This window comes from Tenrec ecaudatus, chromosome X (genome assembly GCF_050624435.1).
Source record: "Tenrec ecaudatus isolate mTenEca1 chromosome X, mTenEca1.hap1, whole genome shotgun sequence".
Taxonomy (NCBI): Eukaryota; Metazoa; Chordata; class Mammalia; order Afrosoricida; family Tenrecidae; genus Tenrec; species Tenrec ecaudatus.
This window is the reverse complement of record NC_134548.1, coordinates 117745465-117759879: the sequence shown is the minus strand read 5'-3', so window position 1 is coordinate 117759879 and position 14415 is coordinate 117745465. Positions and strand designations below refer to the sequence as shown.

Here is a 14415-nt window from a genome sequence, read left to right as displayed (position 1 = left end):
CTTGGCCAGAAAAAAAACATATCAACCAGAACCCTTCTTTCAGACACCAAGAGTTCTGGTAATCTAGTGCTTCCTTCTGATAAGCTCTTGGGTCTGTCCTTTGTTTCTGTTGGTGAAGAGAAGCAGGACTAGCCTTGGAAGTGGGAGTGTATGGGGGCTGGCCTCTGGGGAGAGCAGGGCAAGCTGACAAGCATGCTTGTTTATCAAGGTGTCAGGAAAGACCTTGATCATATATGAAAGAGGAGTGCTGCCAAGGAATGTTTAGAAGTTCTTGCCAAGGAGGTGCAGACTCCATTTTTTTCATCACCATTTGAGAAAGAGAGCAGGGGAGAAGGCAATGCCAAGCTCATGTTGATTCCTTCATCTTGCAATTCAGACTTCTAAAGCCCCCGCAGTGAACCAGTACTATGCCTTTCTTGAATTTCACAAGCACTCAATTTTTAAAAAATTGACTTGGCAACCCCCACACCAGGGAGATGAATAACAGAAATGTGGGTGAAGGGGGGGATGGACAGTTTAAGACATGAAATAACAATAATATATAACTGATCAAGGATTCACGAGGGTGGGAGGGGAGGGGAGGAAGGGATAAAAAGAGGAGCTGATATCAAGGGCTCGAGTAGAAAGAAAATATTTGGAAAGGTTAATGGCAACTTATGTATAAGTGTGCTTAATACAAGGGAATGATGGATCATGATAAGATTTGTAAAAGCCCCCCAGTAAAATGATTAATAATAAAAATAAATAAAACAACAAAAAAAGAATTGACTTGAATGCTTCTTATTTAAGAGGAAGTTAAAAAGCAAAAATAAAACAGTTGTGGGAATAACATTAAAAAGTGAAACATGGAAGAAATTTAATCAACTGTATCAGATTTTTAATTAGCAATTACATTCACTATCTGGTTTACATTTGTGCCTTTGTTTTACTCACAGCTGGCTCATGTAAAACATCAGAAAGACTCTTGGAGATGCCAAGTTTTTTTCACTGGGACCTAGTTCGATATAAAGAACTAGGGTTTCTCCACCTGCACACTGTTGACATTGAGGGCCACATCATTCTCTGTTGTGGAAGGTTGTGCTGTGCATTACAGGGTATATGTGGCAGTATCCCACTGAATGTCAGTAGACACGGTCAAGAGCCCCTGAGGGCAAATTGCTCTTTATGATCTCAGCCCACCTGGTCTCCTTAAAAGGATCCACCTTCCCCCGGAGGTCATTGAAGCACACTGATGCACATACCTTGGAGCCTGATAGCATTCCTTTGCCTCTGCCCACAGATGTCCTCATCTATCAAGGCATCGCTCCCAAGGTCCAGGTTACAAGGACAGAGAGTCTTCATTTTATCTTGACTATTTCATCTGCCACATGGACTCCCTCCTGCCTACAGCCTCTGTAACCCTGACAAATGAATCATGACAATGTGATGGTGTTTGATCTGTTCCCCACAGTCATTGCATTTGATTTGGACGCTTGGTCCTGATAAAGAACATTGGTGGTGCCAGCTCTTCAAATAGAGAAAGAAAGTTAAGAAAGAGGGAAGAGATGGAAACTCCACCCCTAGGGGGAAGAGGCACAATCCACCAGATGCTTATTGAAAAATGGTCTGCATAAGGACCTTCCACACTGGCCTGTCAGTATTACCAAATCTAAGCACACATTTTCTATTGCAATTGGGACTTTTGCTCTCTAGAATTATAAAAGGGGAGATACTTCTTGGTAATACCTCTCTTTCACAGCATGGTAGGAATGAACCAGAGCTTAAAACAAGGGGGGTTTTTTGGTTTGGTTTTTTTTTTCTTGCTTGTTTGCTTTCTTCTTATTATTTCTTTAAGTAGTTGACTGTGGTAGCGCAAACTGATAGCCCATAAACCTGAGTTTTAGGCATTTGCCTCCTAGGAGCCTGGTGGTATAATGGTTACGAATTGGGCTGCTAACTGCAAAGCCAGCAGTTCACAACCACCAGTCGCTTCTCCGGAAAAAGATGGGGCTTTCTATTCCCATAAAGAGATAGAGTCTCAGAAAGTCACAATGGGCAGTTCCACCTTGTCCTATGAGTTAGTCACTATGTGTTTACATAGACTCAATAGGAGTAAGTTTGAGGATTTCGGGGCAAGTCATCCTTCCATTGCTTGATTTTTTTTTCACGTGGAAAATGAGAGAAAATAAGACTAGAGATTCTCACGTTCTATAAATTTCACCGTCTCTATTTGAACCATTGTCTCTTCTAAGACAATCCACCACATCTTAAAATGTATTGAAACACTTTGGAATCTGACTTCCAGGCAACTAATGTCGCCATCTAGTGGCCAAAATGGGTTTTTCTTTTTTGTTCTAAAAAAAAAAAAAGAATTTTCTGACACCAGTCTCTGCATTTATTCAGTACCTTTTATGCATCCTTTTAACAGCTATCTAATCTCTCCAAATATATATATGTATACATCTATCTGTCTACTATCTATCGATGTTTTAAAGCTTTAATATAAATGTACATACAAAACGTTCACAAACAATTAGTACCCAGATCGGGAAACAATATTTAGCAAATCACTTAAACCTCCTGTGCTCCATTCCCGCCACTATCCCAGCCCCAATGAGATTCACAAGTATAATGCTTAGTAAACAGAGCCAGACACAAAAGTCATCCCTCGCCCCACACAGACAGAATCAGGAGTCACAAAATCCTGATTATTAATAGACCATTTTGTACTTTGTAAAGGAATCATACACTTGTTAGTTGCCACTTTTGAGAGAAGTCTGACAGGTCCTCAAACAGCTAAACATTGAGTTACTGTATGTCACATAGAGTTACAGTATTGCTACTGGTTGTTAGGTAAAGATCAAAGAGAATTGAAAACAAGGTATTCCAATCAAAACTTGAACATGAATGATCATCGCAGCATTATTCATTACAGTCTCAAATGGAAACACCTCAAAATGCTCCCCAATTATTGAATGAAGAAACAAAAGCTGGCCTCTCTATACAGTGGCCGGCCTGGAGGGACTATTGCATAATCATTGAACTGCAAGGTCAGCAGTTCAAACTCACCAGCAGCTTCAAGGGTGAACGATGAGATTATCTATGCTTATAAATATTTAGAAACCAGAAACCAGAGTCAAGTTGAGTCAAAATTGATTCAATGGCCACGTTTTGGGGGGTTTTATTTTGTTTTGCTTTAAAGAAGAAACTTCCTTACTTTCATCCATCTAAATGGAGAATGGGGTGAAAGAGGCCGTATATTTGTGTTACATCTCATCAAATCAGAATTGACTTGATGCAACACAGCACCGACAATAACAACAAGAGTGGAGAGGACAGAATTAAACTGATTTTGGAGTTTCTATCATGGGGGACTTGGTAGACACCACCAATAACTCTTTTAATGATTACAATGAATTTAGGAGGAGGAACATGTCTTAGGACAAGATAATAACATCTATTTGGACATTTACGTCAAGCTCAATATATTTGTTGTTTCATCGGCCAACCTGATTCAAGAGCATTGAGCTCAGAGACCAGAAGCTAGGCTCTGGTCATGGATTTACTGGTTTTAGACACAGCACCATCATCCTTAAAAGGATCACCTTTAAAGTGATAGCAGGGGATCATTACCCTCTCTAATAGACTTTGAATGAGGAACTAGGCCCAGTCTCGTGCATGGTCTGAAATAAAGATATACAAGAGAAAAGCAGAGGGCATCATTATATAAAAGGAAGAATCAAGGGTGTAAAAAAGGAGTCTGAAAATGGATCAGGAGTTTCAGGCGGTAATGGGTCTTTGAAAACAACCCCACATTTGTGGAATATTTTATAAAATTAATGAAACCTAAAACACAAATAACTTTACAATTTAAAAAAAGACATGATTTGCCCTCCTTGTGATCATGTGATCTCAATAAATAGATCATCCCATTTTATGGATGGAGGAAACAAGCTCTGAGAAATAAGCAAGATGGCCACTTTCATATTTTTAATTCATCCTCTTGAAAATTAAGTCTACTACCATAGAGATGTTTGGAATGACTGAGTAAAAACTAAGTATGCTAATCCAATTTTTTCTGCCTGGTGAAGAGTTTCTATACTACATACTATATTACATATGGATCCAAAAAGAAAATATGGCTACTTCCCCCCAAAAGGGGGGGAGTACATTCGGAAGCCATGAATGTAGTTGTCTAAAATTTTTAAGGAACTCCTCATCTCAGCAGGAACTTTAGTGTTGGGCTGCTAGCCGTAAAGTTGGCAGTTCGAAGCTGCTAGCCCCTCTGCTCCCATGAAGATTTCCAGCCTGAGAAATCCAAAGGGGTCGTTCTACTCTGTCCTAATAGGTCACTCTGAGTTGGAATGGAATGTCAGAAAACCATTTGAGTGGATGGTTGAAGTCTTCAGATCTTTCCAGTAATTAGAGCAAGACAGCCAACCCTCAGTGACATCCCCTCCGCTTTGCCAGGTGGGTCTTTGATTATGATGGCTGGTCTCTTCTGGATTCTAGACTGACATTCCCTGAAGTACAACTGGCTACAGCTAACACTTTTAAATGAAATAGCATCCGCGGCTGCTACTTACTGATCACACCATTGACTAAAGATGCTGAAGTGCCTATCCTCGGTGTCCCTGTGCTACTTCCAGCTCTTTGTGGCTCTGGGTGTCTTTCACTGGGACACATAATAGGCAGTTCAGTTTGGGTCTTTCCAGAGGCAGATGTCATGATCACTTCTGAGATGCAAGAGATTTATTGGAGAAAATACCTATATAATCTAAACAGAGTGAACAGAAGAAGAGAGAAGGCCAATGGCCTAGATCTGAGTTGAGTTAGAGGGAGAGGGCAGGGAACATAATGAGTGCTGAAGCAGGCTTTTGATGATCCTGGTAAGGAATTTAGATGGTTTTCTGTGAAAGGAAACCAGGAAAGGCTTTGGGGCAGGAGAATGATGAGATTTCTATTTTTAATCATCACCCTGTTTGTAGTGAATAGACTTAGGAGTGTACAGATGGAAGTAATTGCAACCAGCTAGAGGGCTAGTGCTGTTCTAGCAAGAAAAGACTGTGGCCTGCCGTTGGGTGGGAGTGATGAACTGAGAAGGTAGGTAGAGTTGCACGAGATTTTAAAGAAACAATGTGCAGAACTAGCTGATGAATGAATAGAAACCAATGGTGATTCCTTGGTGTGGGGCTTTGAAAGCTGGCAAGATGAGGATGAAGGAAGGTACACTGGTGGTGACATGGGAATCCAAAGACTATTAATATCCTGAGTTCTATTGTATATTTTTTTTTCCTCAGGGGAGAGTGCGAACGCAGTCCCCCACTACCACAAATTATGCAGTCGAGTTTCCCACATTTGGGGAAATTGCAGGGGTCAGCACATCCGGAGTGCAATGGATAAGCCTCGCCCTGGGAAAACCACCTTCGTGATCATGGTATCTCCCCTGCCAGGTAAGTATGAGTTCTATTATATTTTTTGGAAGATGTCTGGGCTTTTATTCTGTAATGATGCTAAGACTATGTCCATGAAATGCAAACAAAAAAGGAAGAAGTCTTGGCCGAACAGAAGTGATGCACACTTGATCAGATCGACTTATATATGATTCATGGCATAGAGTCTAGTCTAGCTGTTTCTATGACTTGGGCTTCGTTGGGCTTCCATGGTGCAGCTTTATCATTTGCCAGTGGATCATCTGGATTGGGAGCACTTCACAAAGCCTGGATCAATAGCAGAACTGTGCGGATCTGTAGTGCTGGGGACCATTTATCTTTCCAGATATCTAAACATATTCTTCCCAACTTGTCTACATTAGGGTGATTAATTTTGGTAATGAAACATAGTTTAGGAGCTGCTATTGGGTATTTTTCTGGAAGGAATAGTTCAAGTTTAAAAGTCCCTCCCTCAAAGGGAGAATCCTGGGGGCCAGGATTGACCAGCAATTAACATGCATTGCTCTCAACTGGTTCTGCCAGCAAATGCTGGGTTTCCTTGATAAGCCCAGCCATCTTGTCTGATCGTGAGTTTAGCCTCTGGTCTCCGCTATTGCACTTTAAATAGGTGAACTTTATGGTATGCAAATTATACTCAACAAAGTTCCTACCGGCCAAACAGTAAGTGTTAGGTGCTTCCTGGCCATCTAGGGGAGCCGTCTAAATTTCCTGCTCCCCCTCTCATGTTTGCGTTTTTGTTGCTCCCTATTATCTGGGATGTCCTGCTTCTCTTTCCTGTGGCGTCTCCCCGTCCACGTGGTCTCCCATCATCGAACAATGTCTCATGAACTCCATACATGGAAGCTGACTTCCAAGAGAGCAAAAGCTGCTAAGCCTGTGAAGGCCTTCACCCTCCCAGAACTTGCACACTCCAGCTGCTCCACAGGCCACCTTTTGGGTTGGGTCGAAGAGAGTTGTAAGGCCAGGACATATTCGCGGGGAAGGTGCCCTCGACTCCACCTGTTCCTAGGAGGTAGAGTATGCGTGTCCAGGGATGGGACCAATCACTGAAGAGTCTGTGTGGAAATGAGCTAGCAGATTATTTGAGATGGGATGCTACCACTAAAGAAATAGACATAGGGTCTGTGGATTGAGGTTTGAAAACTTCCCATGATGAAGAACCATAAAAGGATGTTGAGAAAAAAATGAGCAAACCCAAAGGTAGACCCGTGTGGGGTTGTAAAGAGAATTTCCCCAGCTTTGTCTCCCCCAAGGACATGCCAAACATTAGAGGCTAATTGCCAGTACATGGTGGGAGGTGAGATGCTTAGAGACATCCTCCCTGAAGGCAGTCAGTTGTCAGACTACTATCTGGTCCCACCACAAGAGGGACCCACTCCCTGCTGTTAAGGACAATGGATTACTTCTCACTAAAGGCTCTTGGCCATCAAGTCTGCTCCCTGTAGGTGAGGTTCACACCCTACTGGTAATGGTGTCAATAGAGAGGTAGAGAATAGGTCAAATGGTTCAGTGACATCCAAAATTAAGCTGCCTCCCTGAATCTAGGATTTGCCCATCTTGTCACATGTGTACCCACAATACCTCCCCTTCCTATTGCATGCATAGCCCGAGACCATACATTCCCCGCTCATTACTGTGGTACCTATAACACAGCCCCTTCCTGTGACCCAGGTCTTTACCTGTAATTAGGGTCCTTGTATGGTCCCCAAAGATATATAAGCCTTGGTTAGCAATAAAGAAACTCTTTTTCCCCCTCTTGCTCGCCTCCTGCAATTCCCACCTTCCACATCTCCATGTGGTCCACCAAGAAGGGCTGAGGTGAGCATGCTACCATAAAATATGTCTGACTCCATTATTTCAGTCTCTCTTCTATCTCTCTGTATTCTCTACGATTTTATTCTAATCTCGCTCTATACTTTTTAACTGTCCGATTCTGTCTATGAAACCCACAATTAGTTGTGGGGAGCTGGCCTTCCCCCACAGACCTGGGTCCACATCCTGGCTCAGCCATTTGCTAGCTGTGGTACCAGGGATACCAACGAGACCCTGGAAAGGTTTCTGCAGCAGGCGCTGCCTTCTATCTCCTCACAGAAAGCACCTCCTTTTGTGTTCCTTCTGTTTTCCGTAAGAGAAAATGGATGAAGAAGACAGCGGGGGTGGTTCTTTTGCGACGAGAGTGCTGGAAGCAGAAGATCCCAAGTTTGCAGGATGAACAGGAGGCTCTTTCACAAAGCTTCTCCAGGAAGGGAAAAGAGAGGCACGTAGACTGGAACAGAAAGGGTACAGAATGGAATGGTCGTTAAAGCACCCAGTTGCTATATGAAAGATCAGCAGTTCAAATCAACCGTCGACTCCCTGAGATACGGATCTGGCAATCTGCTTCTATAAAGATTACAGCCTTGGAAATCCTATGGCGTCGTTCCATCGGGTCTAATCGAGTCCCTGTGAGTTGGAATTTTGCTTGATAGCAATGAGTCTGGGGTAGAACAAAGTGCCAACTGCAGTTGCTTCTTTTAAAGCCAGATACTTGAATATGTGAAGAGAATGTGCTAGTAGAGAGGGAGGCGCTGAGACTGCAAGCAAGAGAAGGATACAAAACGGAACCTGGTACTAAGAATATGAGACCGATGGAACCTGTGTCCTGGTGAGATGGTTGCATTTACACAGGTGACAGGACTCTTCTATAAAGTAAAGAGATATGCGCAGAGATAAAGGTGAAACACAAACCAACTGACTGCCATTGAGTTCCCGTATATAGGACAGGGTAGAACTGCCCCTGTGGGTTTGCGAGACCATAACTGTTGACAGGAGTAGACAGTGTCTTCTTTCTCCCAGAAACCTATGCATGGCATCTAAAATTGTTTGTGATGGAGAAAGATGGACAGATGAACGAAGGTTGCATGGTGGTGGAGAATCTGAGAGCTCAGACAGATCAGTTCCATCCTGGGAAAGTATTTGGGTTGGAGATTATGTGGCGCCAAATATTCATGCTGGTGAGGCAGTTTCCTGCAGCGCTCTGCAGCCTTACTGAGAGGATCAAAAAGCCGGACAGACAGGAAGGATCCAGGATTTGGCTTTTATAGGGCAGATACTTGGCTTATTTTATTTTTAAAAAGTTTTATTGGCACATAATCCACATACACAATTTAAGAGTTCAGTCATATCAAGGAGACTTGTAAAATCATCACCACAATCAATTTCAGAACATTTTCTTCTTTCTTGTCCTCCTTTTATTAGCTCCCCAGTTCCCCCCAACCTGCCCTGTCCTATTCCCAAGGAACGATTAATCTATAGATTTACCCATCCTGCATGTAATATTCAGAAAAACGTTTAAAAAACTAACAGTACCAAAGCATTGCTAATTTTAATGTTGCCTTTCAGCACGACTGAGAATGAAGAGCAAGGTTTGTGTGGAGTTTACATTCTTATTCTTGGTGACAAACTGTGGCCTTGAAATAGCCAGTGATAGAGGAAGAGGGAGCTGAAGGTTCGGAGCACCTATCGTTTACCAGGACCTCACAATACAGGTGCCCGTGGGCTCAACTACCATATTTTCATGTTGAATCATGCTTCTTTCTGAACCCCAAGTAATCAAGACTCCAAGAGGTTAAGGATCTTGTGAGCCTGGTTATCTTGTGGGTTTCCATGAGACTACCAAGGCAGACTGAATATTGATGGGTAAATTGAGCATCTGGGGTATGGTTAGCTTCAGACCATTAGTTGAGTTTTCACATATACTGCGTGTTTGTTGTCCCTCTGGGAAATAACAGCGAAGAGGCCAATCAGCCAGCATCTCTCTGCCTGGCTGAGGGGACTGCGCTCGTTTAGAATTCAGATGCAGCGCTTGGCACTGAGACTCCGTGGAGGTTCTCGTCAGTATGCTTCCGCTAGGAGCCTGTCTTTTTGGTATCAGCCCTGGTTCATATGCTGTCTTTTCAAACCTCCTGCCATGGCTTCTCTGGTTCTCCCTTTTGCCAAATCCTCCTCCTCACATGGTCTTTGTACTCAGGTTGGAGCGGAATGCTTGATGGTTAGAGCTCTCCATCACAGTTTCCCTTCTGTGCCTGCTTCCTTGGAAACCCAAGACAGAGGCAACTATGACCAAGTCTGTTGGGGGGAACTTGTCTAATTCTAGGTCTCGGCTGTTTGTATTTAAGTGAGTCACTCCCCGCGACCACCCTCCAGTTAACTTGTGGATGGAGCTTCCCCTTCTCCTTAGTGAAGGGAGAGCCAAAGTATGAAACACTCTGTATTGGTCTGCATGTGCCATCCGAACAGACACTGGCCCTAGAAGTTCCTTGCTGGACAAGCATTAACTATTTAGTTGCTGGGTCTTTGGGGCATAGAGAACAGTTCAAGAAGTTATGGGTCAACTGGGATAGGAGAGAAAGGTAAATGGGGTTCTTGGAACAGTGGCTATTTACAAGTAAGTGTGGAAATCATTTAAGAATTTACAAACTGGAATGGTCTCTTTGGGAAACATGTACTGAGGAGTCCCCTGCAATTGTGGCTATACATGCTGTCCAGGGCTAGTTACCAGAGGCCTGGGGGCAGAGGGTTATACCTTAGGCTGTAATGCTGCTTAGGGGTGTTGATGGTTAAAAACAAGAAGGTTAAGGCTTTCTTCCTAAAGGTAAAGACTTGAGTAAATTTTAGAGTGTTTTTTTTCCTCAAGTCCTGGGGACATTATTGTCCCATTGTCCCTTTCTAGTCATTCTTCCCCTCTCCCTAAGTAAAAGGCCTGGTACCTGGTCACTCTGCCAAGGACTACATTTCCCAGGATTCCTTGAAGCTGGTTGTGTGCATAGAATTAAGTTATGGCCAATAGGATGCAACTGTTTCTGATATGACAAATATCCTGATCATACATTTAAAGGGAGTGCACACACACCCCCTCCTCCTCTCCCCTTCTTCACTCTGCTCCTTTGTACGTGGACATGGACGTGGTGTGGAACCATTTTGACAGAGCAAATGCCTTCAGGATGATTAAACCCTACAGTTGAAGCAATCTGGAGCCTTGAGCTACTTGGTGCAGAAGCTCTATCATGCTGTAACCCTGCACTGTTTTATGTGTCGGAGAAATAAGATTCTCATTTAAACCATTGCCAATTTGAGTTTCTGTTAAACTATCGGCCATCAAGTTAATTCTGGCTCATAGCATCTCTATTGGACTGAATAGGCCTACTTCCTCAGGTTTCTGAGGCTGGAAGCCTTGACAGGGGCAGAAAGTCACTCTTTCCCCCTCAGGTAGCTGGTAGCTTGAACTGCTGACCTTGCAGGTAAGAGTCCCATGTGAACCACTGGGTTCTCTGTTACAAACAGGCAAGCCGATATCCAAACATAAGAGAGTTTTGTCGATTTCCCTGTGATGCTTCTGATTCATCAAAATCACATACGTGTGTATAAATATGCATTTCCTAATATGAATTTGCATAGAAGCAGTGCTAGAAAGCTCTTTTATTATGCCCTCCTGGTGATATACACATTGGGTTGCTAACTGCCAGGTTTGCAGTTAGAAAGTGTTAGCAGCTCCGCAGAAGTAAGATGAGGCTTCCTGCTCCCTATAGAGTTCCAGTCTCAGTAAACCAGAGGGGCAGTTCTGTTCTGCCCAATAGGGTTGTTGTGAGTAGATGTCAACTGGATTAAAGGTTTCAAGTGCTGGAGGAGTTCCGGTAGCACTGCGTAGGCGTTGGACTGCTAACTCCAAAGTTGGCAGTTCAATCCCACCAGCTACTCTGCAGGGGAAAATTGAGGCTATCTGTTCTCATACAGATTTTAGCATCAAAAACCACATATAGGGTCTCTATGGATCGAAATGGACTCTATGGCAGTGTGGTTGTTTTTTGTTTTGTTTCATTCTCTAGTGAGTGATGGCAATGAGACCAATTCCTTCTCTGCTCAATGCATTTCCTGATCATTTGCTCACATGTGAGCTCTCTAAATGATCACAGCTATTCTGGTAAGTAGCTGTTGCCACCCCCCCCCCCAGTTGATGAAACAGAGGGTTGGGATGGTCAAACAGTCTCCATGGAACCCTGTCAGTATTGTAAGGAAGCCTGCATGTAAACCCACATATACCTCTCTTCAGAGCACAGCGGCAAGTCAAGTTCTTTGTGTGAAATTCATTTCAGAAGACCCTGCCAGTCTGAGAGCATGAATGCGTGGAAAGAGCCCAACAAGTATTGGAGCTCTGCTGAGATCTGGGAGGTCGTCCTCTAGGCTGAGTGTTCAGCTCTAATGGAGCCCCTGGTGTACTGTATCCAATCAGAAAGAAAAAGAAGAGAAAAGCCAATAGCATGGGGAGACTGAGGTGAGATCAAGTGTCTAAAGAATCCACAAGCTAGGTGGCTCATCAGCTAGCTTAAAAAAAAGATGATTGTACCTCCAGGTGTTTTGGAACTCACTGTGGTTCAGAAAGAGACACTTGACTAATGGAAAATGTTATTCCAGGAAACTGCTTTACTTTTGAGGCACAGGGCGTGCTGATTGGTTTTCCAGAAAGTATGTTTCTCTCTGCGAAGTAACCTGCAGGGTCTTTAGTGATCATGGAAGCACTGTTCTGCAATTCTCCACGTTCTCATCTCAAGGAAGACAGGGGACCCAATTTGAACTTCAACTCCAGATAGCAGGCAGGAGGAAAGCCAGGTTAGTCAGTCAGTCAGTTAGTTAGTTAACAGGCAAAAACGTATGCCCATCCAAGAGAGGATTGGGAAGCAGGCCTATGTAACTGTAAGGTATTATATGCTTCTTCGAAGATTTGAGAATTAGTTCTGAAGGATCCAAGGTAAGTGGACCAAGCTTCTTTCCTCTGGGATTTGATGAGAAAGATCTGTTGTTTGGGTGCTCGGCTCACCCTTAGTGATTTAACAACAAATAACAGGGAAGGGAACAGTCCCTGAGGGAAGCAAGGCAGAGTTTGCAAAAGAGCCAGAGTTCCTAAGACAAGCCCTCTGGGCAACAAACAGCTCCTATGCATGTTCATACTGAAATCTACATGTCAAACCAGAGCGTGGTGAGGAACACATAGCCCCCCCGCAAGCCCGTACCACAGAATAATGAAACCCAGGAGGAAATTGAAAACATCAAATTAAGAGAGCACAAATAAAATCACTCATTCTTTAATCACACACTGAGTATCATTCTGGTGGTTTCCAAACTATAATGTGTGTTGTATACATTAGAATTTCTTTTCCCAACCAGTCCCATGATGTTCGACTGCCTAGTGTCACCCCCCTCGAATGTGGCTGAAAAGTCTAAGATTGGTTATTTTATTATTGGCTTATTCAACACACCAATTAGGATTAGATTGATGACAAATAACAGAAAACCCAACAAAAAATTACTTGATGATATTTTTTTTAAAAAACAGACATAACCAACACCTTGATAAAATGAGTCAATAGACATGGGACTTGGGATCACAGTCTTGGGAGGTACCAAGTTCTATTGGTGTAACATAATCCATAAACAGTGTAGGACATGACAAAATAAAAATAATTTTTAAATTATCAAGGGTTCCTGTGGGGAGTGGGCAGGGAGGGAGGGAAAATGAGGAGCTGATGCCAAGGGAACAAGTAGAAAGCAAATGTTTTGAAAACGATGATGGCAACAGATATACAAGTGTGCTTAACATGATGGATGGGTCGATTGTGATAAGAGTTGTATGAGCCCCCAATAAAATGATTTTTAAAAAACATAGTCTATAAATATGATGTTCTACAGTCCACTTTAGTGAGTAACAACTTAGGGTCTTAAAAGCTCATGAGCACTCAGCTGGCATACAGCTATGGGTCTAGGCAGCCATCTCTTGTCTGGAAGAAGGAAAAGTGATGAAGATCATAGATAGACACATGGAAACAATTCACCCAAAGGAATCCAAAGGACTGCATAAACATCAGTGTCCACAACCCTGAGACCAGAAGTTCTAGATGGTGTCTCGTTACCATTATCAACCATTCTGAAAGGAAGGTCCCAGATAAAGTGGGAGAAAGGGGTGGAACAAAACTCAAAATTGTAAAAGAAACCAGGCTTACTGTCAGAGAGAGACTGGTGGAACCCTTGCAACTATGATCCCTATTTCTCCTTCAAGTCGGGAACTTAATTCACCCACTGGGCTTAATTTTCAGCCAAGCAATAGACAGATCTTTCAGGAGAACAATAACACAAGAGTGGAAGGCACACCTTTTGACAATCAACCGTTTGAAAAGAAAGGGGCAACATTTGTCCAAGGACAAAGTTCCAAAGGGTTAGGCGAAAAGGAATAGATGTGGGGAACACAGGCAGGAGGAGGGTGCGTGGTGCTACATTGGGAGCATTGCGATGAAAGAGATGACCCGAAAGAGCATATGAATCATTGCATATAAAATGGACGACCTACTGTGTAACCTTCCCTTAATAGATAATATAAAGGTTTGGGGGTTTTGTTTTAATGAACAACATAAAACAAAAATATCATCAAGGTATCAGGTTCTGTCCCTTTCTCTACTCTGTACTTTGTTTTCCAGTATTTCTCTCATGAGATAGTTAACAGTAATCTTAACCAAAAGTTTACTAGTTCTGTGTCAAAGGCAAGGACAATGCTTTCTAAAAGTTTCCAAAGCAATCTGAGTTTCAATCTGAGGCAGGTTGAGTGTCTGAGACAATGAGGAAGAGTTTCTCCTTTTCTCAAACAGATTTATCCCTTGACATGAGGCCAATGCACCCATTGCTACAATTCAATGGGAGAGGGATGGAGTGAGTCCTTGGGAATCCCCCACAATGTTTAATAATCCTACTCTACAGCTTTGGTGTAGCAATGTCATGCAAGGACAGAGACTCAGGTGCAAAACTGTTCATCCCATCAGTGCCCACAAGAAGCTCTCACATCTCTTTTCTGATACCTTCTTAGGTAGTTAATTGTGCCAACCTGGCTGATAAACACATGTGGAGTTAATTGAAAGGTGGAGGGATAAATGACTAGGTGAGCTTCGCCTTTCCAGTTCTC

General features: G+C 43.0%; 1 non-coding gene and 1 pseudogene across 1 annotated transcript; both read right to left on the bottom strand.

Moving 5' to 3' along the window:
- Positions 1–5276: 5276 nt before the first annotated feature.
- LOC142435294 (U1 spliceosomal RNA) lies at positions 5277–5440 on the bottom strand. Its single transcript, XR_012781377.1, has one exon. It is a non-coding gene; the product is annotated as a U1 spliceosomal RNA (small nuclear RNA).
- Positions 5441–5574: 134 nt separating this feature from the next.
- Positions 5575–5987, bottom strand: LOC142434094 (ubiquitin-conjugating enzyme E2 N pseudogene; annotated as a pseudogene).
- Positions 5988–14415: the final 8428 nt, after the last annotated feature.